We start from the raw sequence: 21,367 nt of genomic DNA, 5'->3' as shown, positions 1-21,367 counted from the left end.
GTTCTTTGATTCTGAGCTGCTGTGTGCAGATCAAGTCAAATACGTTGGAGTCATATTGGATTCCAAACTGAATTGGTCTGCTCACATTGAGTTCAGAGTCAAGAAAGCGTGCATGGCCTTCGGGCAGTGCAGACGAACTTTTGGAAAGACCTGGGGTCTCAAACCTAAATACATCTATTGGATTTACACGACAATTGTACGTCCAATACTGTCATACGGATGCCTTGTGTGGTGGCAGAGGGGAGAGGTGGTGACAGTCCAGTCAAAGCTAAACCATCTGCAAAGAATGGCGCTCATGGCGTTGACTGGTGCTTTCACCACGACTCCGACTGCTGCTCTTGAGGCACTTCTAAATATCAAACCATTACACATACACTTAAAACAAGAAGCACTATCATGTGCATACAGACTGCAGGTTACTGGGCTTTGGAACAGTAATCATGTTGATCTTGCTACCAGTCATACACGATTGTGGTCACAAATGGTTACATGGGGTGAAGATATTCTTGCTCCCAGCGATATTACACTCACTTGTAGTTTTCCTTACAGGACATTCCATGTTAAGATTCCCTCTCGAGAGGAGTGGTTGTCTGGCTTTATGGAAAGACAACAACAAACGCAAGTGGTTTGTTACACTGACGGTTCTCTGATGGAGGGACGTGCTGGTGCTGGTGTCTACTGTCGTGAAATGAGACTGGAACAATCTCACTCACTAGGTAGATACTGTACTGTATTCCAAGCAGAAATCTTTGCGATTATGTGCGGGGTGCAATCGGCCCTTCAACTGAGTTTGTCCGGCAGAGTTATAAACTTTTGCTCCGATAGTCAGGCTGCAATCAAGGCCCTTAGCTCAGACAAATCCCGGTCCAAGCTAGTGATCGCGTGCCGAACCCAAATCGAAGAACTAAGCATTGTCAACACTATTTACCTTGTCTGGGTGCCCGGACATTGCGGTATTACTGGAAATGAATGGGCTGACGAATTGGCCAGGGCAGGTTCAGCGATTGACTTCATTGGTCCTGAGCCCGCGCTGCCAATTTCGACAAGTTGGATAAGGGAAAAAATACGGTCCTGGGCTTCGTCCGAGCACCGCAATTATTGGAGAAATCTACAAACGTGTCGCCAAACAAAGGCGTTTCTAGAACAACCATGCCCAGTGGTTTCGAAAAATCTCTTACATTTTTCGAAGCTCCACTGCGGCACGCTGACCAGGGCTTTAACCGGCCACTGCAAACTCAATTATCACATGGCAACTATTCAGCGCGCTGAGTCTTTTTCATGTGATCTTTGTGAATCCGACTACGGAACTTCATATCATCTGATATGCAACTGCCCAGCGCTAGCGCAATTGCGATTACGAGTCTTCAGCCGTCCTTATATAGACGAAACCATGTTTGGTCGACTGAAACTCAGAGACATACTAAAGTTTCTTATCCAATGTGGTAAAGAGCTTTAGGCTTATTCGCAGGCAAGTTGAACTACTTGTGAGTTTAATTTACCTGTTGTTTATTTTTTGTTTTGTGCTGTTTTTCCCACCCTTCCAAGTCTACTTCCCCACACCTCCTTGTCCTTTCCTTCCGCTCAGGAAATGATGAAAACACACGGCAAGGCACAAATCCCCGACTATGTACGGGGAACGTGCCATTTGAGCCAATATATTCTGATTCCTGATTCTTCCCTCGTTTCTTAGCCATAGTCTCTGGAACTTTAAGATGCCGAGGCGGACAACGCCATGCAATGTTCGCCACCTCCTGGTTGACACCTGGCCACGAGAAATAAGCCCAATACTGACGTTCTTCTCATTGGACCCAATCAATGTCACCGGATTCCACTAGCTTGCAGTACAAACACTTTCGTGCTTCGACGGAGTAGAAGTCATCCTGCACAGTAAACAAAATTCGGATTTTTGAAAATATCGGTGTCGCCTGCCATCCATCGCCTGTTACAAGGAATTCCGGCAGATTTCGCACGAGCGACTAGAGAGCTGTTTGCGAAGTGAAACAATATTTTTCTCCTCGCCAGTTGCTCTTTACACTTCCTTGTCATCATCGTTGTTTCTTGTTCGCGATTAGATGTCATGCCAATTTTCTTATAATGTTTAAAATCAAACCAAAATTTTAGGGTAGTTTTATACATTGATTTACTTCAAAAATCAATAGAAAAGTTAATCGATGGAGCCTTGAGTGTAAAATTGAACGCATTTTCGCTTGATGCCCTCCATCAAAGTCTTTACAGTGTCATCCGGTGCCAGTTTCTCAGTTTTTTTTTTCATTTTCTTAACATGTCCTTCTCGTCTTTGACTGTCTTCTTGCTCTTCGGAAGTTCCCGCTTCATCATTGCCCAATACTGCTCCACCGGGCGCAGCTCCGGACAGTTTGGTGGATTCATGTCCTTTGGAAACAAAATGGACAGAATTGGCCTCATACCACTCCAGGATACTTTTGGAATAGTGGCATGATGCCAAATCTGGCCAAAATAGCAGAGCTTCGTCGTGCTGCTGCAAGAACGGCAAAAGGCGCTTCTCGAGGCACTCAGATTTGTAGATCTCGCCATTTACTGTGCCCTTTGTCACGAAAAGCTCACTCCTCAGTCCGCAAGAGCAGATGGCCTGTCAAATGAGATATTTGGAGGAGAACTTCGACATTTTCTTCTTCTTAAATTTGTCGTCCACATAGAACTTGCTCTTGCCGGTGAAAAACTCCAACCCCGGAATTTGCTTAAAATCGGCTTTTATATACGTTTCGTCGTCCATCACACAGCAGCCATATTTTGTCAGCATCTTCTCTTAGAGCTTCCGTGCCCGAGTTTCAGCCGTCGATTGTTGCCGCTCATCGCGGTTTGGGAAGTTCTGTACCTTGTATGTATGTAGTCCAGCTCTCTTCTTTGCATTCTGGACGTAGCTCTGCGACATGCCGATCTTTTTAGCCAAATCACGGCTTGAGACTTTGGGATTTGCTTTAATCATCCGCTTCACCTTTCCCGGTTTTCTTCCAGCTCCTTTGCCGTGGTCCAACGTCAACCGCTCCTGGAACCGCTTCAACACTCTGGAGACGGTTGAATGGTGAATGTTCAACATTTTTCCCAACTGCCGGTGCGACAGGTCAGGAAATTCCAGGTGTTTGGAAAGAATTTGTTCTCTCGACTCGCGTTGGTTCACCTCCATTTTCGTTGAATCGAAAAACACGACTTCGAGTTTGACAGCATGTAAACAATACACATCAATGAGAAAGGGTGCAAAATTTGGTTAATTTTTACCCAATGGTAAAAAAGTTATGCCCTGTTGAATGTGTCGCAATAATTTCATGTTCGCCCTCTATCTTCCCTGCCGATGTTGCTTACAGTTGGTGGGTGTTGGATGATTCTTTTGCGGCTGTCATTACGGTCCTAACAGCTGTCAAAAATTTGGCCCTCGTTTGTGGTTCAGGCATTGGTATTGAAAATTCTGTTTTGGGTTGGTATGCTGTTGCTGAGTTGGCAGTCGGTTGAGATGCATTATTCTTTGCATCTTTCGCGTAAGGTTGTCCATGATGTGCAGTCTGATTACAATACTTGCACGTAGAAGTTTGCCCGTCATGGGTGTATGGCGTAGTTTGTTTAATTGCAGTTCCGTGAGTTTTGAGTTTCATTGTCAAGTAGGAGGGTACGGGCCTTTCGACTCGCATTCTCACTACAAAAACGCCGTTACGAATACCCGGGAAGAAGCTTTTCAAAGTTTCGTAAACGGATTCTACTTCACCGTGTTGCGACATTCATTTTGCAATTGGCTCAAGAGGGGTACGAGGTGATAGGTCATGTTGTCTTACATCTTTATAATCATTTGCAATATATATAGGAATACTAATTCCAACGATGTCATTTTCAACAACGTGTTATAGGTTGTTCTGCTTGGCCTAGGGTGTTAAATGATATCAATACTGCATTGCGCAGGTGACGGTGCGGAAGAAAGGCGACTTCCGTAAGCCTAAGTTTCATATTTTCCTTCAGAAAAACTCCATCGTATTGAACAAAATTTAAAGTCAACAACCGCGGCATTGGGTCTGAGTAGAGACGACTTTACACATTATGGCAAGAATAATCCGATGTTTCCTTTGTTCTCGAGACAATGCACACTATATCGAGAAGTCTGTTGCTCAGTTGGCTCGATTGTAGGTCTGATTCCGGCAAAAGTAGAAAGAAGACTGAGAGATACAAATTTGTGAAAAACCGTAGGAAACATTTTTTTTGTTTAATTTATTTAACATTTAGGGGAGAGGGAAGGAGGTAAACTTACTAAATACTTGAGCAGCTAGTTCTCTTTCATCACGCTCATCACCACATTATTAGTATTTAAATATTTTGATGCATAGCATTCAAGTTAAATCAACAATGATGACATTATCAATGTTGCACGAATCTTTCCAGTTCCTAGTTCACCTTCATCAAAGTTTCATAATCACGCACACTCTAATCATGGTGTTGTTGCACCGGCTAATGACCGCTCAATTATAGGACGTGGAGACGAATTTGATTTCTTTCCCGGTAATACATGTTGTGTTGAAATGTTTACTACTTTAATACTTTATGATGGCTACCGGAGACAGCATCGTAGCGCGATGTGTTGCGTGCTCAATGAATAGTACTGTACACCAGCACGTTGAAGGGTAGCCACAGTAAACAGTTTGTTTGTTCTAAGTACCCTTGGCGGCAAGTCTGGACAATCTAACCCTAGCTTTGATTCTTTCCTTCTGTATAATATACAAAGTTTGCGGTTGGACAGGTTGTGCAACCTTAAAATACCCTCAAATGAGTACACTTCAGCGTAGAGAACTGAAACACAGCACTGTTGCACGGTCCGGACAAGGCACACTCGACATTTAAAACATGACAACATCCGAGAGGCAGTTGCCGCACATTGCCAGACGGAACCAAGTGGAAATATCAAGGTCGACTGGGTGTAGCAACATTGCATGATTCAGGTAAGCACGTATCCTGCTGCTACACCAGCCAGTAGGGTTGGGCGGACGCAAAAGATTTGCGTTTCTTTTCACCCTGCCCATGCACGGGTATACTGGCCAAGTGCATACCCAACCCACACCTGGTGAGTGTTTTTCCCACCGCAGCGTCGGTTGGTCCGTCGGTCGGTCGCTCGTCTGTAGCAGATGGAGCAATGTGGCGTGGAGGCTTGTTTTTCGCACAAATGGCGTCGTGGTGGCACAACTGCTGCTCTAGACAGGCGCTATAAAGTTCGTCCTTTCCCGAGGGGGGACCGACACTCGCATTATTTGTAGCAACATCATGTTTACATGGCCATATTTTCACATCACCCCTATTTAGGGGACTCCCGGGGGGACTGATGCGGGGTGTAGTTTTTTATCTTTGTTCTTGGGTGCATGACCTTCGGAGTACCCACTCGGGATACACGGGACATGGTTGTTGATTTTTTATGGCTTGGTGGAGATGTAGATATTTCCACTCCCTGTCGCACATATGGCCAACTAACAAACGAAGCGAGAGAAAAAAAAACTGTCGCACCGTCACCAACTGTTCACATTGTTGCTTCTACTGTTTACAGCTTTGGTAGGGTAACAAGTCATGTTTCGAACAAAAACTCGAACGAACTCAACTGGCTAGTTTGTCATTAATATAGAGTGTATACAGTTGAATTTGTGTTTTTATTTGGTTTTAGTTTGTTTCTTGTAGGTTTGAGTTATTCTAGTCCGTTTTACAGAACATTGTCATGGAGAAAAATCCATTGTGCTTGACCCGAAATGAGTTCAGATTTCACCAGCGGTTTTTGTTAATTTATTTAGGGTATTTAGTAAGACGGATAACTTTGGTGGAGATTATCGGTTTCTGGAATTGACCGAAATGGGTCCAAATCAAATAAGCCGATTAATGAAATGGCAGATCAGGCAGATTAATCAAGTCCTGTTTTCCACTTAAAGTGTGTCGACCACTACATGTAACTCGATTCCCAAAGCTAAAGTACACAATTTAATGCAAAATCTTTTGATAAAGAACGAAAGAAATCGTCAAACCATTCCAGCTAAACTCTGCACCAACAGTTGACAGAATTAAAGCTCTCCATCTCTTACTTCAGCTACAAACATCGGTCCATTTCATTAGAATCATCATAATCGTGATCTTCCCCGTCACCCGGCACATCACCGGAGGCTATTTCTACTCGGTTAATTTTTTTACTGCTAAAGCCAACTGTTTGCATTCCCTATCTCGTGAAACGCAGCTTTCATGCTATTAAAAACACTCAACATTTTGCAACCATCCATGCTTCGCAGTCTCCTACCCGCTTGAGGAGCACATTCAACTACAGCGCGCTCTCTCTCGGTGGATAGTGGGAAACGGTTCTGTGTTGTGTGGGGGGTGGAGTCTGGTTAGAGAAAAACAAACTGCGAAAAAAAACATAGTAGCCTGAGCATTTTTTAATTTATTCAGATTAACTCATGACTTACTGCACTGGGAAATGCAGGTTCGCTGCTCGCTCTTCCTAAATATCCTCCTCGGAATGCTGGAATGAAAATACTATTGTGAGAAATTGCCAAGTGCATTGCGTCGGACTTGGTGGGAGCACCTTAAAACAATATTCCAAAAGTATTTCCGTATTTTGCTGCTTGAGTGAGAATTATCATCCGTTTTCGGGGAAGCAAAAACTTTGCTCGTTTAGGTTCCCGCACGTATTTAGCAGGATGTTTGTAGACATGCTGGTACCGGTACCAGTAGCAAATGGTACTAGTTGTAATAGCAGTAGTAGTATTAGTGTGTCGTTGTACCTCCTGCTGCTGGCTGCTGCTGCAATGCAACGATAATAGTCCCGTCTGAAAACACGCATCATAGCGCATTTCAGTCCAACAACCGGTATCCCCCGGATGGTAGCAGAAAAACATCTGGAGGACGTAATCTCTGGCGGAAAACGAGGACTAAACAAACGGGATGAAAGGTATCATCGGATTCACACGAAGGGATGTCAACCCAGGGTTGCATTCCGATGCATGCATGGATGGTTACGGTAACTATATCTTGACACTTGAAGGAGTGAATCTTAGCGATAATGATGTCTAAGAATGTACTCTTGAAGCAAGATCATTCCTACATTATCAACAACTACTTTTAATGAGGCCCTGTCGGAAAAGAATGTAGATCAAGTGCTTTATGATTGTGAGAACCAATTTAGTGGGATGTGACCACAAAACATACTGAAACATCAATAATTGTTGGGGTGTATAAACCAAGTGATACACGTCTTACTCTACTATTTGGGACTAGGTGTCATTCTAAAATCAAAAAATATCTCCTACGTAACGAAGCTATGTAAGGTTTGCACGGGAAAATTTTCATCGGCTATTTCATGTAGAGCCGTCTTTAGGATGTTTCTGTGTGGTTAGAACAAACACGAAAAGGTCCCGTTGAATCAGTTGCTACTCTTATGCCAAACGAGCAACATCATGGCTATAGCGTCTGGACGCTAAAATAAGCGTAGCTGCTATGGATTTCGGCAGCAGTGGCATTAACTCGCACACAGTTAAACCGTGTGTGATTTTCCTGTGAGCTGCTATTGAATTTTTTGTTGATTGAACTTCCGGTTCCGGAGTTTGGGTTGAAGACAGCAAATTCCCATGTAAATTAGTGTCACCATGGTATCGAAGTGATGCAAAACTTATTTAAATGGGTGCAAAATTACTTGGACTTGCCAGTCTACATCAATAATGACTAATCAAAGTCGCTTGGATCACATTGACCACCTATGACGGTTCTTGATTCCATATAAACAGGAACTGAAAAATGCTCGAAGGAGGAAGTAAAGGAACATTTCAAAATTGAATTTGTATTTTTGATGCCATGGATTAATCGTCGAGATTTGATGTAATCTGGATAAACATTTTCTGACAAAAATTGACTTTTTCGGACTTACACATTTTATGCATTTCTCATATAGAGAGGTTTATCACCTTTAACATCGACAACCTAATCCGACATGCTTTTGTAGTTATTTCTAAAGCACGGACGGGCTCAACTGGATTTGCCGATAGCACTTATTGGTTTTTATCACAGGTTCGTTTATTAGATAATATCAGTCGAATTCCTTAGTGCACATTCAGTAGCGTAGTACTTAAAATGCGAGTTTCTGTGAGGTATAGGTAGGTCACTCTATGGATAGAGATGTGAGTCGGTAAAATGTTATGGTTACGATTAAAATAGTAATGATCAGGTATAAACCATTGGCATCTCAAAAAAAGTAATGAAATAAAGTTTTCCCAAATTGGACTGTCGAAGAGAAAATGGTTCGGTATTAGTAAATTACGCTCAGCGATTCCTTTTCCCTATTTCAGCCTGTAAACACTCTTTCTCTCAGCGATGTACTGATGGATTGTCGCTTGGGATCGTCGAATCGTATTCGTATGCTCATTGATTAAGAAGCTGACATAAACGTAATGAAGGGTGATGATTTGAAGGCCTTGAAGAAAGAGTATCACTTAAAGATAGCTCAATTGAAAGCAATACATTGCTCAGGGAACAAATAGTTCAGGGCCGGCGGAAAACTTTTTTCTCGAGGGGGTACTAAGATTCGGAGTGATTTCTACGCGTGGTGACGAAAGATCAGACCTGGCGTGTGTAAGTGAAACGGAAAATTCCCGGATTCTATCGGGTGGCTGTTTGGAAACATTCTTTTTTAACGTGCTATGTGGCCGATGGCTCAGCGAAAATGTGTACGTTGATTGCTGATACTTCAAATGTTCCACAGCTAGCTACCTATTATTCCATTCTTTTAAATTTCATTGCATTAATTTTCCGTTTCCGCCGTTAAAATCTTTCGCAGGTACTGAAGCCTGCACGATAACAGCAAAATATCTCCAACGATCCACATCCCCTCAGGCTCAATGCAGGTCGATTTGGATATTTCTGCGGTGGCAAAAATAATGCCGATAAGTCCACTTTCCGACCCAAATTATATTCATCTAATATAACCGGCACCAGGAATGTCTTCTTCCGGAGCAAATATAAGCAATTCAACATCATCGCTATATGCGGGATCTAACTAAACACTCGGCCATGTACGAAGAAGTCTTGTCTATGTACCTGCATGGGAAATACAGATTGATGGTGTAGTCTCCTACGGGGGCCTTAATTGCGAAGTATGGGGTTGGATTCTTTAAGAACCCTTTGCTTTAGTCAGTGAAAATTCTGGTTTGCAAGTAATTGCGTTCGGTAAAACAGCTACCTATTGTAGAAACAAGGAACGGTATAGAAAATGCGGAGAGAACTGTGAAGTTTTCCCTGCGGAAAGACTCCGCGTGCTCTCGCAACAAATTTCACATATGAATTATTTGGAAAAAATTGAAGCACTCTTGCAAAGAACACTCCGAGAAATAAATAGGCCTACGCTACTGGCCATGATTAATCTATACGCTTCCTCGTTCACTAAAGAGCGAGAGTCTGACCACCCCATTGTGGAAACATTTTCTAGTGTGCCATACACATTGTCGAAGGAGGAAAATCGCTTTCTCTTCTTAGCTTCCTCGTAAAAGCCTGAGACTGACGAATCAAAGGCAAAGACTTATTGATATTGTTTACATATACATCGTACCTCAGTTGGTTTTAGAAGACTTCAATTCTGGGATTGTCTTCACGATGATAACCGATCTATCTATCTGCGTGATATTTGTGACAACCATCTTGAATACGGTGGAAATGACACAAATTCCTGCTCCACATGCACGACCAAACGCTTTAAATTTATTATTGTACTCGACCTCGCTACAATTAGTGAGCCCATTGATTGAAAAAGGTAGGCGTCCTCTATATCCGAAACAATCGAATTAAATCAAGAAATTCTTGCGGTGGAAGCATACAAGGTTTGGACTGGTTCGATTCTGTACACTGCGATTACATGTCAGACGAAACGAGTACCCGGCGCGAGCAACAGTGGACGGTTTCCCACTCCATGGTGACCAGAGAGTGTTCAGAATCGTACGCGAAAATGTCTTATAAAGACTTTTTGAAAGTGATTCGAATTATTCCGAATATACGTGACGTTAGAAACACAAATGGAAAACTTAACGAAAGCTGAAAATCGCAGTTATTGGCACCGGTTCGTCGACGGATTAACGAAAGAATAAATGTTTCAACTGGTGGCTAGGCCCTACGTTGTGTATTCGATTCAACCTTTGATCGAAATACACGCAACCAATAATCTTTCGGTGACAACAGCATTCCCTGTAGATCCACATTCAAATCGACGTTTGACGATGAAATGATAATGCTGTATTTAAACAAAATGATTATTTTTTCAACACCCATTTTTATCTGACAGCATAAATGCTCGCGCTTAGCCTTGCAGTGCGCATATTACCGTAACGTTCATCAGAAGATGACAGCTATGCATAGTTTCTATGTTATTTATTATGACAGTAGTGGAGTGGCGAGGGCGACCACATCGTTACAGTTTCTGGGGAAAAGATTAGAGTTCCTGAGTGCTTTATCTGAAAAATCATGCCAGATTACCAGATACAAATATTAGTTTGAGTTCCTTCACACTGCTCTATTGCGAGTAATGAGAAGGCGGACACTTAGACATTAGAATGTCATTTTTGTGAAGAATTGCGTAATTTCAACAAGTTTTCCAGTATTTTTGTCAGAGGACGCTGGAAAATTGGCAAATTTCTTGGAACCATGGAGGTTTGGAGATCCCAAAAGTATCAACAAACCTTGGGTAAAGGGGATTGATGAGGTTCGTTACTTTCTTCGAGTGATATCTCGGGTCATGTCCAATAATTATACATTGAATGCGCATCTCCGTGATATTGGGTTCGAGGAGAGATCCTATAACGACATTAAATATGTTGTCTGGTCGTGCGCCTAGTGTTCTAACGCCAGATCTCTGCTAACCGAACACATTCGGCCTCATTCCATTGTGCTGGTTATCCTCGATCTACCCGTTATGTCTCTCATATACATATTTTTAACCACCATAGATATCCAAATTTAGTTATCTCTTCTCTCTTGGTAGTTATGTTACCATCTACCTGCCAATCAGGTCTCAAAGAAAGGAGTTCCCAGCGGATCCAAGGAGGTTAGTCGGTGATCCAGTTCATGATGTCCGTTTGCCAAAAAGCTGCAAGTTAAAATTCTTCTTCTTTTCCCTGTCATTGTTATCCGCCCTCCCTTCACTTTCCCTGACGCGATCTCAGCAACTCTGATGTTCAAATCAATCCCTTTTGTGTATGTCTTGCCTGTCTTATAAAAGTGTTTCCCTTTGTTTCAATTTTTGATCAAACAATAAATCTTTTTGAAAAATTGCGAATCATATATTTAGTCTTTTAACATACTTCTAACTGCATCCTTTATTCTGAATAAAATCACGTTAATATTTTTTTTGTATATCGATCATAATTCCTCGTTTTAAGAAATAAAAATCAATTTTAATCGAATCCTGATTATTATCCCACTTTTTGAAGAAATTGAAATTGTAAAGCAAAGAAATTTGTATCTGAATTAAAATATGAAATTGTTGCACATCGAGAGTTTCGGACGCATTAATTTTGTGCGCGAGACACATACATGGTTAGTCGCAGGTTTGGGTTTGTTCCAAACTTTCGAGTGGGTAATTCCCCCCTTGGTAATTTTCGAGTGGGTAGTACTACCCATACTACCCACGTATTCCGCCGGCCCTGAAATAGTTGCGTGGTTACGCATCGAACAACACTATAAAAATCAATTGCTCTTTTCGTGCTCAAGTTGAGGCAGTTGGATTAACCAAACCGATCGTAACAGCGTAATTTTTCGTTGTTGATCAGGGTCGCAGATCATCACTTGGTAGATCAACGGCAAGTGAGATGAGATTACTGGAAGTGGGACTGACAGTCAACAGTTGTGAGAGCTCGGACACAACAGGAAGTTTCCCAAAAGTACCTGGGGTTAAAATAAGGTTCAACATTAATGGACCTCCACCTCCAGAAAGAAACACATATTTCCATGTAACCGCTGCTTATTGCGAAGCTGCTAAATCTCGTCTTGCGGAAATGGAAGCTCGCGAATAATACAAAGAGTCGAAACGGCCCCTAATTGGATAAATGGCATGTACGCGGTGGCCAAAGGAAAGAACGACTTTCACCTGGTCGTCAACATACGTGCCCCAAATAGGGCAATCAAGCGGGAGTATTTTCGACTTCCGCTAGTAAAGCTGCACGGCTCGAACTATTACTCTAAGTTGGACTTGAGTAACGCTTTTTACCACCTGGAACTCCACAAGCAATCGCGGGACCTCACTACCTTCCTGACAGAGAACGGTATGTACAGATTTACAAGGCTTATGTTCGAAGAAATGTGTCGGCGAACAACTAATGCTCGGGTTCTGCAGGTTCTTCGAAGAAATAACCTGACACTGTACATGGCCAAATGTGAGCTAGATAGAACTCATCTAAAGTTCCTTGGCCATGCACTAGACGAAGATAACTTCCACGTGGATGAAGCCAAAGTAAATGACATTCGCAAATTTCGACATCCAACCACTACTTCTGAGCTATGGAGCTGTCTTGGTCCTGCTTCCTAGAATTCCGCGGCACATACCGCCATAGGGAACCCCCGAAAGAGGTTATGCTTGGTCGCAAAATAAAACGCCAACTTCCGCTTCTACGCCATGCGAAGGCGTTCCACAAATTGTTGGAAGCAAAGGACCGGGAAGCTAAAATTAAAGCCAAGTATCGTGAAGATTCTCGCAGGGGCGCAAGGAAGTCTAGCATAAAGCCTGGTGACATCGTTATCGTGTAGCGCCATTCTAGGTCAAAAGGGGAAAGCAGATTTAATCGGTTACGTACCACAGTAATGGAAGATGATAATGGAAACCTCATCCTCGGTGACGATCATGGAATCATGGAATTCTCAAACGACATGTGTGTCAAACCAAAAAAGTGCACGAATGAAGGGAATGGTCCTATGGATAGAGATGTGAGTCGGTAAATTGTCATGGTTACGAACGGCCGTCGAACACAGTAAGCCATGCCAAGAGAATACCCTGAAGCGGCACTCGACCTCTTTCACATTCCATCTTTCGCGGTGAACGGACATCCCCAATCCGAAATCAAACAGACAGAGCGGAGGAAAGGGGGGGGGGGGAGGGTGAAGTACTACATCTGTGTATCAGAGACAGGGGAGAGAGGGTGGGAAATATTAACTTTCAGTTTCCGGCATCGGGACTCAACGGTAAGGATTACAGATTCGGACGGATGAATCATGTATTGGGACGCCGAACGGTCTCCCTCTAGGCGGCAGGTGTTCCGCCAGACGATTTCGTAATACAGCTCAGATGCGGATCGGCGACACACTGCGTTGCGCGTGTGATGTTGTGCTGTAGGTCTCGTGTTGTTGGATCACACGTCAGACATGTTTTGTGTCTTCTTGGAGTCGCATCACAACATCGTTAGGGTACGGTAGGCGGAAGAGGGCACTTCTGAGAATTATAAGGAAATAATAGGGGCAGTTAAATCTGAATGTTGAGAGTTTTTAGGAAGGTGTATTCGAGGGACATATGGTCGGTGTTAAGTCAGACCGGACTAAGTCGCAAAACATCAAAAAATGAGACAATTATAGCACTGGATAAAAAATTTCGTCCGCTACATTCGACTTATGCCGATTTGCAATATGTAACAATAAACAAGAATTATGGCATAAATTAATTTCCAATTATAATGTAAAGGATGCTGCTATTCAAACTTTAAACTCGTTTTCCTCGAAAACAGCATTTTGTCACTTAGTCCGGTCTGACTTAACACTGACCATATAGAGGAGATCGCGGCTTGCCAGTACATCTCGAACCGGGACATTGGGTGATCTTCCTCGGGCCCGAAGGGAAACCAATGGTTATGATCTGACTGAACAGTACTCGGCGCATGCCCAGATAATATGGTCAATATCGTGATAAGCATTGCCACAGGCGCAGATAGAGCTATTTGCAAGCCCAATACGTCGGAGATGAGCGTCCAGCGTGTAATGATTGTGTTATTTTTGTTGCTTAATTTGAAGCAGGAACTATTTTGAATATATAGAGTATCCCGCACATTCACTCAGGTTTGATAGTATGAAGAAAATTGTTTCGGGTCAAGTAATGACCTAAGCACACGTTTGGGGGTGCCTTATTTCTTGATTCATAATTTTGACACTTCTACAACATAAAACTGAAAATTTTTGAACTAGAACTTACGCTTCTAGCACCAGTTTCAAGCGGGTCTTTTTTTATTCATTTCGTTTATTTGATAGGCACAAATGAGTTAGCTTGGCGGTGCCAAATTCTTTTGTGTTTACATTTTGGATAGTTTAAAACTAGGTTACAATGCTGAAATATTTTTTTTATGAAAGAGAGAAACTTTACAGCTTTTTTAAGACTAGAAATAAGATTCTATATACAAGAGAGGGGGCAAAAGATTTTTTTTATGAAAAATTTTAAGCGGGTCGTCTCTTTAGTTTAAAATTTATGCCATGTATAAGGTCTAAATATCCGTCCTGCTCTATGTATTTAAAACACAGTTAATTCTAAACGTGTTTAAAACGAAGCAACCAATGGAATGGTGCTGTATGCCAATTTTTTTCGAAAGTTATACTACTGGAGATGTACAGCTTGGTTTTCGGAAGGGCCCTGTCAGAATCACACACTACAACTGCAGACGAGACCGGAAATGTCACCCACACTTCTTAAGGCCAATTGCAGCGGGCCGTGATTCTGATTGTGATATTCATTGTACGGTTCAGATATATACTGGCGTAGGGAATTCACGATTGCGTGTAGCATTGCGACGACCTCGAGCGTTTGTACGTTAACGTGTTTGATCGCGTAAGCGTTTGTATGTCGCATGTGTTAACGTGTATGTAACTTAGCGTGTATAAATACTATTTTGTAATCGTGAATCTGATATTTAATTTTCGGCTTACAGTTCAGATGCTAGAAGAAAGTAAGTTATTTTATATCACTAGAGTTCCCGGTCATGTCGCCATGGAACGCACAGTAGGACCAATCCAAAAAAATTCAGCACTGTGTTCAGCTGAGCGAATTCCGCCAAATGTTTTATGTTCGAACTGCACTAGAAATCAAACCTATGTTAAAATGTGACGCTGTGCAAAATTTCGTAGCCATAATGCAGGCCCGTAGCCAGGGTTTTTTCGGGAGGGGCTTTAAAATTATTACATAAATCTTTAACCCTGGTCTGATGAAATTTTGAGAAGATCCTTATGAAATCAATTCCAAATGTAAGACAATAGAAACTAAAATCTTAAAAACGTGTTCTTTGTCACAGGTAAGTCTATAGTACATCGACGGATTATTGATGTTGAATTTGATATTTATTATTTATTTATAAGTTACTATTTACTCTCGTTACAACAACGGATATTCAAGAGTTCAAACTATGCTAACCGAATATTACAATCCTTGACGTAGCTAAAAAATGCAAGGTATTCTAAACTACACGTTTGCAAAGTGTAGAAGACGCTAAATCGAAATTAGAAATTTGCACTAAAGCTTCTGATTTAGCAAGAGATTTGTAGATGCGCAGGAACGGTTCAACTTCTATTTTCTTGGTATGACGTCTTGCCAGAATTACCAGCTCTATGGCATCATTCTAACACAATGTTTTGATATATTCTATTTAAATGAAATTATTTTCAAGGCTGGCCCTGGCCTGGAAAATCAATTGAAGTAAAATGCTCCGAATTTAATCTATTAAAGAAAATTGTCCACAAATCGAAAGAAAATCACCTAACACTGATTACTACTATCTTCTAATTTACGTAAAATTTGTTAAATTTATCATTGATGACACCATTAAAATAACTAACAAATACAAATACGAATAAGCTAAATAATTTCAGCATATCTTGCCTTTGCCACATGGAAGAAAGTACATCGCACTTACTTCCCCTTTTCGGAAGAGTAAGTAAGGTTTAAGGCCGACTTTCTACAACGGATGCGGTTACACTTTCTAAGTCAATTCGTCACTTCGTTAAACAAATATAGTGACATTAATCTGCTCAGTAATTGGTTTATTTTTTTCAATAAAAGTAATTTGCTTTAACTTTTTTCCACACTTTGTTAGACTACTTCAACAAAGCTATGTAGTGTATGATTAGTTACAGGTTCATTTTTCCATAAATTGAGCAACAGTTTCAATTAAAGCTGTTTCGCCTAACGCATCAAAGTTCTACGGATAACGAAGACGTAAGGGTGTTTCGAATATGGAAGGATCAGAGCGCAATTCCGAAAGCACTTGAGTTGAGTGTTTAAAATAAGTGCTCTTTAGTCGATTTGAATAGATTCTTTTTTCTCTCTTTTCTCCGTGATTTTCTCATCTCTTTAATTTTATTCCATTGCAACAAAAAAAATTAAAATGAAAGACTGCCACATATTGAAAACATGAAATCGAAACAATAATCCCAACTTGTTGACTTATAGATTCAACCAGTTACAACATTTTAGTCGCTCACCGTGATAGCCAACGTAATGTCTGTTCGCTGTATCGTCAACTCGTCTTCAAACTTACATAGACATTAATTGGAAACCACTGTAAGCGACTAAAATGTTACTGCTGGTTGATTATAATTGATTGATTAATATGTGGTTTATCATCAACAATTGATATCCGATGGAAAGTAAAGATAAAATCACGACAGTTAGTCCTACGCCTATCGTGTACGTTTCTGCATATCAGCGAGGTTAGTAGTATACGAGTGTATATATTTCGTGGGTACATGAACATCTCAGTAAAACCGCTGTTCTACCACTTTTTGGCTTGTTTGAAGATATTGTAGTTCATTGAATTAAAAACTATAAACATTGTTCTTGAAACTTGTCTATTTCATAAATGCGAATGTTTTAACATCATAAAATGCGATATTCATTGTTAAAATTTCAAGTTACAATGGAAAATAAAGAAATGTTCTGTAAAATACATGATTTTGTGAAGATATTGTAGTTCATTGAATTAAAAACTATGGACAATGTTCTTGAAAATTGTCAGTCACATATATACGAACATTTTGATAGCATAATGTATGCGTGTCATCGCTATGGAATTCGAAATATTTCCGAAAATTGTCATTTTCTGTATTGTATGCAATTTTGTGAAGATATTGTAGTTCCTTCCATAAAAAATTATGAACAATCTACTAGAAATTGGTTGCCTACATCAATACAAAGAACCTAACATGATAATATGCGTAGGTCATCGCGCTAGATTTTAAATATTGGAAGTTTCCAATTTTTTGTAGTACTTGCTCCGACTTTTTTTGTCGTAGAAAGATCAATTGTGGCCAAATTTAAATTCAAATTATTTCAAAGTAATCTAAAGAGTCCAAAAAATCCATTGAAGCATTAATTGTCCAACCGACTGCTGAGAAAAAGCGATTTGAAAATACCGTACCGACTTTTTTTGAAGCATGGTGGTGGGAGTGTTAAACCGAAATTGAAAATAATGGGGATGAGTGATCGATACTCGGAAGATGTCTTCATTGACTTATTGAAGAGTCTGAATGAGGGTACACTGAAGTTTTTTTTAATGCGGGGGATACATACCGCATAAAAAAACCGCATAACTTTGAAAATCCGCATAAAAAAACACATAAGGTGTGAAATATTTTTCAATATTAAGAGCCATAGTAATCAAGGAAGAGCAAGGATTTGAAGTAAGAAAGTTTAGAAAAGCGTGGAGTAGGGTCATATAAGTAAGCTTAGAGTTTTCCGGCTACTTAACTCTATATATTCTGCAACGTAGGAGTCAGGATCTTTGGGTATTAAATGCGAATCACCTGAGTTTGCGCCATGTCCAGACAAGCGTAAAGTCACTTAATGGCTTATGCTGTCGGAACCGTGACTCCCCGGAATCGCAAGACTGACCTCGGCACCTAACTGACCAGCATCGAGGTAACGATTTCGAGAGAAATTTCAACGTCGGGAAATTTCTCCGACGGAATAGACTAGGCCCACCGCTGAGGACTGGTTCGAGTAGATCGGGAAGTAGCTCCGGCAGATGCTCGTCGGGGCGCTGTCAACTGGAAGTCACCCTCCACCCAGAATCGCAGGACCCACCTCGGCATCTGCCCGGGTAGCATTGGTTTCGGAAGATCTTCCACTGCCGGGGAACTCTTCGTCGGAGTAGGAAAGATCCACCGTCGGGACTACGCCGAGTAGCACCGAACGCGACAAACCACCAGGGTCGTTAGGGCACCAGTGAACCGGAATCGCCGGATCGACCACGGCATTCAACTGGTCAACGTAGAGAGGAAGGCATGTAGAATATCATTCTGTGCAGGACTGATATGGCGGTTACGAGACAAGCGAAATCTAACACGACCAGCTAGACCTGGAATCAAGTGAAGTGTATTAGCACGCCTCCCCCCGAAGTAGACATTTCCAATGGAATCCGGGGGATCAGGCAAATGTCGGACTTCTTGGTGGAGTTTTAGAGGAATAGGGTTCAGAGTTATTAGTTTCTCTGTTCAGAGTCCCTTACTCTGGCACACGATGGACGAAATCGGTAGTATGGTCTAACTACTGAACGTGTGCCGGGTCGGCGTAAAAGTTTTACCACCAAGTAAAAAAAATACACGATCAGAGACTTTTACCGATCTCGCCGAACTGAGTCCAATGGTAAAAGAGATTAGGCTCTGTGGGCCTCGGTTAAAAAGTCGAAATTCCGACCGATTGCATAAGTTTTATTATGAGAAAGGTAAAAAGGTATTCAGTCATTTTCTGTTTTTATTTTTACTGCATCAAGAATGCTTCTCATATCCTTAACCCAAAGACTAGTAATTTATATTCTAAAATAAAAATATGAACATTTTATGTCTTTTGTTTAAGCATGTGCATTAGACTGCCCAGAAAAATAATGAATTTTTGAAAACTCAATCGGCCCACCCCTGAGTCGATTCCTAGTCCCACCAGGAGTGTCTGCTCCAAATTTGAGCCAAATCGAACAAGTCTAGCTACCGGACCAACGTGCTTGAAGTTTGTATGGGATTTTTCGACAATTTACATGGAGAAAACCCTCATGCTCACATTTTCGCCACTAGGTGGCACTGTATACATCAGATTATCACCAAAAGTGAAACTTAAGAAGATAATTTTATTATCTACAACTTTGTTGAAGACTGCAAAGCGATCCGACCCCAATAGGAAAAGTTATTAAACTTTTAACGAAGTGATGTCTGAGTCAGTTTTGCATGGGGCCTAGCAGTGCATGATAGTGTATCAGTACTAGGTTTTAACAAACTAAACATTTTTGTGGATTAATGATTAGATTTAGCTGAATAGTATGTTCGGAAGAATTGCAGTACATAATACGAGTTATGTTTTGGTAAGAAAATTTTAGTTCAATCTGTGACCGCATAGATGGCGCCAACACTAACTTTTCAACGGAGAGAGATAGAATATCGAGATGTTTGGATTACTGCAATATTCTTGTTCTACAACTTTGTAGAAGACACCTAGTTTCTATCTCTCTTCGTTGAAAAGTTAGTGTTGGCGCCATCTATGCGGTCAGATGTGGAACTACAATTTTCTAACCAAAACATAACTCGTATTATGTACTACAATTCTTCTGAACATACTATTCAGCTAAATCTAACCATTAATCCATAAAAATGTTTAGTTTGTTAGAACCTAGTACTGATACACTATCATGCACTGCTAGGCCCCATGCAAAACTGACTCAGACATCACTTCGTTAAAAGTTTAATAACTTTTTCTATTGGAGTCGGATCGCTTTGCAGTCTTCAACAAAGTTGTAGATAATAAAATTATCTTCTTAAGTTTCACTTTTGGTGATAATCTGATGTATACAGTGCCACCTAGCGGCGAAAATGTGAGCAAGTGGGTTTTCTCCATGTAAATTGTCGAAAAATCCCATACAAACTTCAAGCACGTTGGTCCGGTAGCTAGACTTGTTCGATTTGGCTCAAATTTGGAGCAGACACTCCTGGTGGGACTAGGAATCGACTCAGGGGTGGGCCGATGGGGGTCATTTTTTTCTGTCACTCTAATGTGCATTCACAAGAATCTATCTTTCGATAAAAGTCGCTTCAGGTGATGCCCTAAAAATTGAAAGGAAGCTGCATAAAAAGAATCACATAACTTTGAAAATCCGTACAAAAAAAACCGCACAACTTTGAAAATCCGCGTAAAAAACCGAATAACTTTGAAAATCCGCATAAAAAGTCGCCTAAAAAACTGCATAAAAAGACTTCAGTGTACTGCTAATTGGAATAGTAATTGGTAATGGTAATCATATGCATAATATGAGCTTTTTCCGATAGCTCTAGTTCACCCACAAGAGGTTTCAAGTTTCTGTAGTAATGTATGACAACTCGGTAATAAAAACTTAAATTCTAATGAAAAATTTCACAGTAACTCTGCGTACCTCAAAACTTACGGTCGCGTAGTTTATTTTATAATGAATAGCTTTGTTGAGGATCGCATATTGATTGGAGGTTCCCCTAAAAAGATATTAAACTTTGAAGACCAATCGATTTTTTTGAAATTACCTATTCCAATCTTGCGCGAGAAAGAGAGGCAGCTCATAACTTTATATGAGAATATCTTTTTACTGCAAAATCGGATCAATTCGCTGTCTTGGGCAATGATGATCCTTACACCTTAAGCTATAGATCTGCAGGTTTTGGGATGCACTAGATACTGGCATTTTGTACTGAATTTATTGTTTCAATTGCGTATTTTTCATATATTTTCACTTACAAACTTTAAAGCTCGGAAAAAGCTCATATTTGACAAGTGGCATGTGAAGCCAATTCCCGTTCGATTTAACAGTGTTCCGAAAAAAGTCTAAATTGTTACCGGTCTACTACCTAGTCCAAATTTTCTGTTCTAAGTTTATAACTGATTCGCTCCATAATACCTATCCGTCTTTCAATTTAATTGCTTTCGTTTCTTTTAGTCTTAAATTTACCGAAAATAGCAAACAAAATCGATACAGTGGAACCTTGCGGCAATTAAAACATAGTAGCAAATAGCAATCTTCCTCAACATTCTCTAATTGCAATCCTAATTTGTTCAAACCAAACAAAATACAAATTTGTTAAGAGTAACCGAAAAACATGTTTTTTTATAAATATATTTTTGAAAAATTTCGGAGGGGGCTTTAGCCCCCTAGCCCCCCCCCCTCTGGTTACGTGCCTATGATGTATTCTGCAAACCACAGCCCCAACGAATTATTGGGCCAACTAAAATAATCTACTGTACATTCTTTCGGTCAAATGTACCCATCGATCAAACGTTCATTCGGTCAAATGTCTGTTTGTCTAGTGGTCCATTCAGTGAAGTGTCCTTTCAGAAAAATGCCTTACGTCCAAATAGCCCATTTGAGAAAAATTCCTC

At 40.9% G+C, this 21,367-nt stretch overlaps 1 protein-coding gene across 1 annotated transcript in view; it reads right to left on the bottom strand.

The window, feature by feature from the left end:
- LOC131678423 (uncharacterized) overlaps nt 1-21,367 on the bottom strand; it is a 444,679-nt gene that overhangs the window by 73,845 nt on the left and 349,467 nt on the right. The gene's annotated exons all lie outside the window — the stretch shown is intronic.

This window comes from Topomyia yanbarensis, chromosome 2 (genome assembly GCF_030247195.1).
Source record: "Topomyia yanbarensis strain Yona2022 chromosome 2, ASM3024719v1, whole genome shotgun sequence".
Classification (NCBI taxonomy): Eukaryota; Metazoa; Arthropoda; class Insecta; order Diptera; family Culicidae; genus Topomyia; species Topomyia yanbarensis.
Note: the sequence above shows the minus strand (reverse complement) of the source record. Positions and strands in the feature narration are given on the sequence as shown.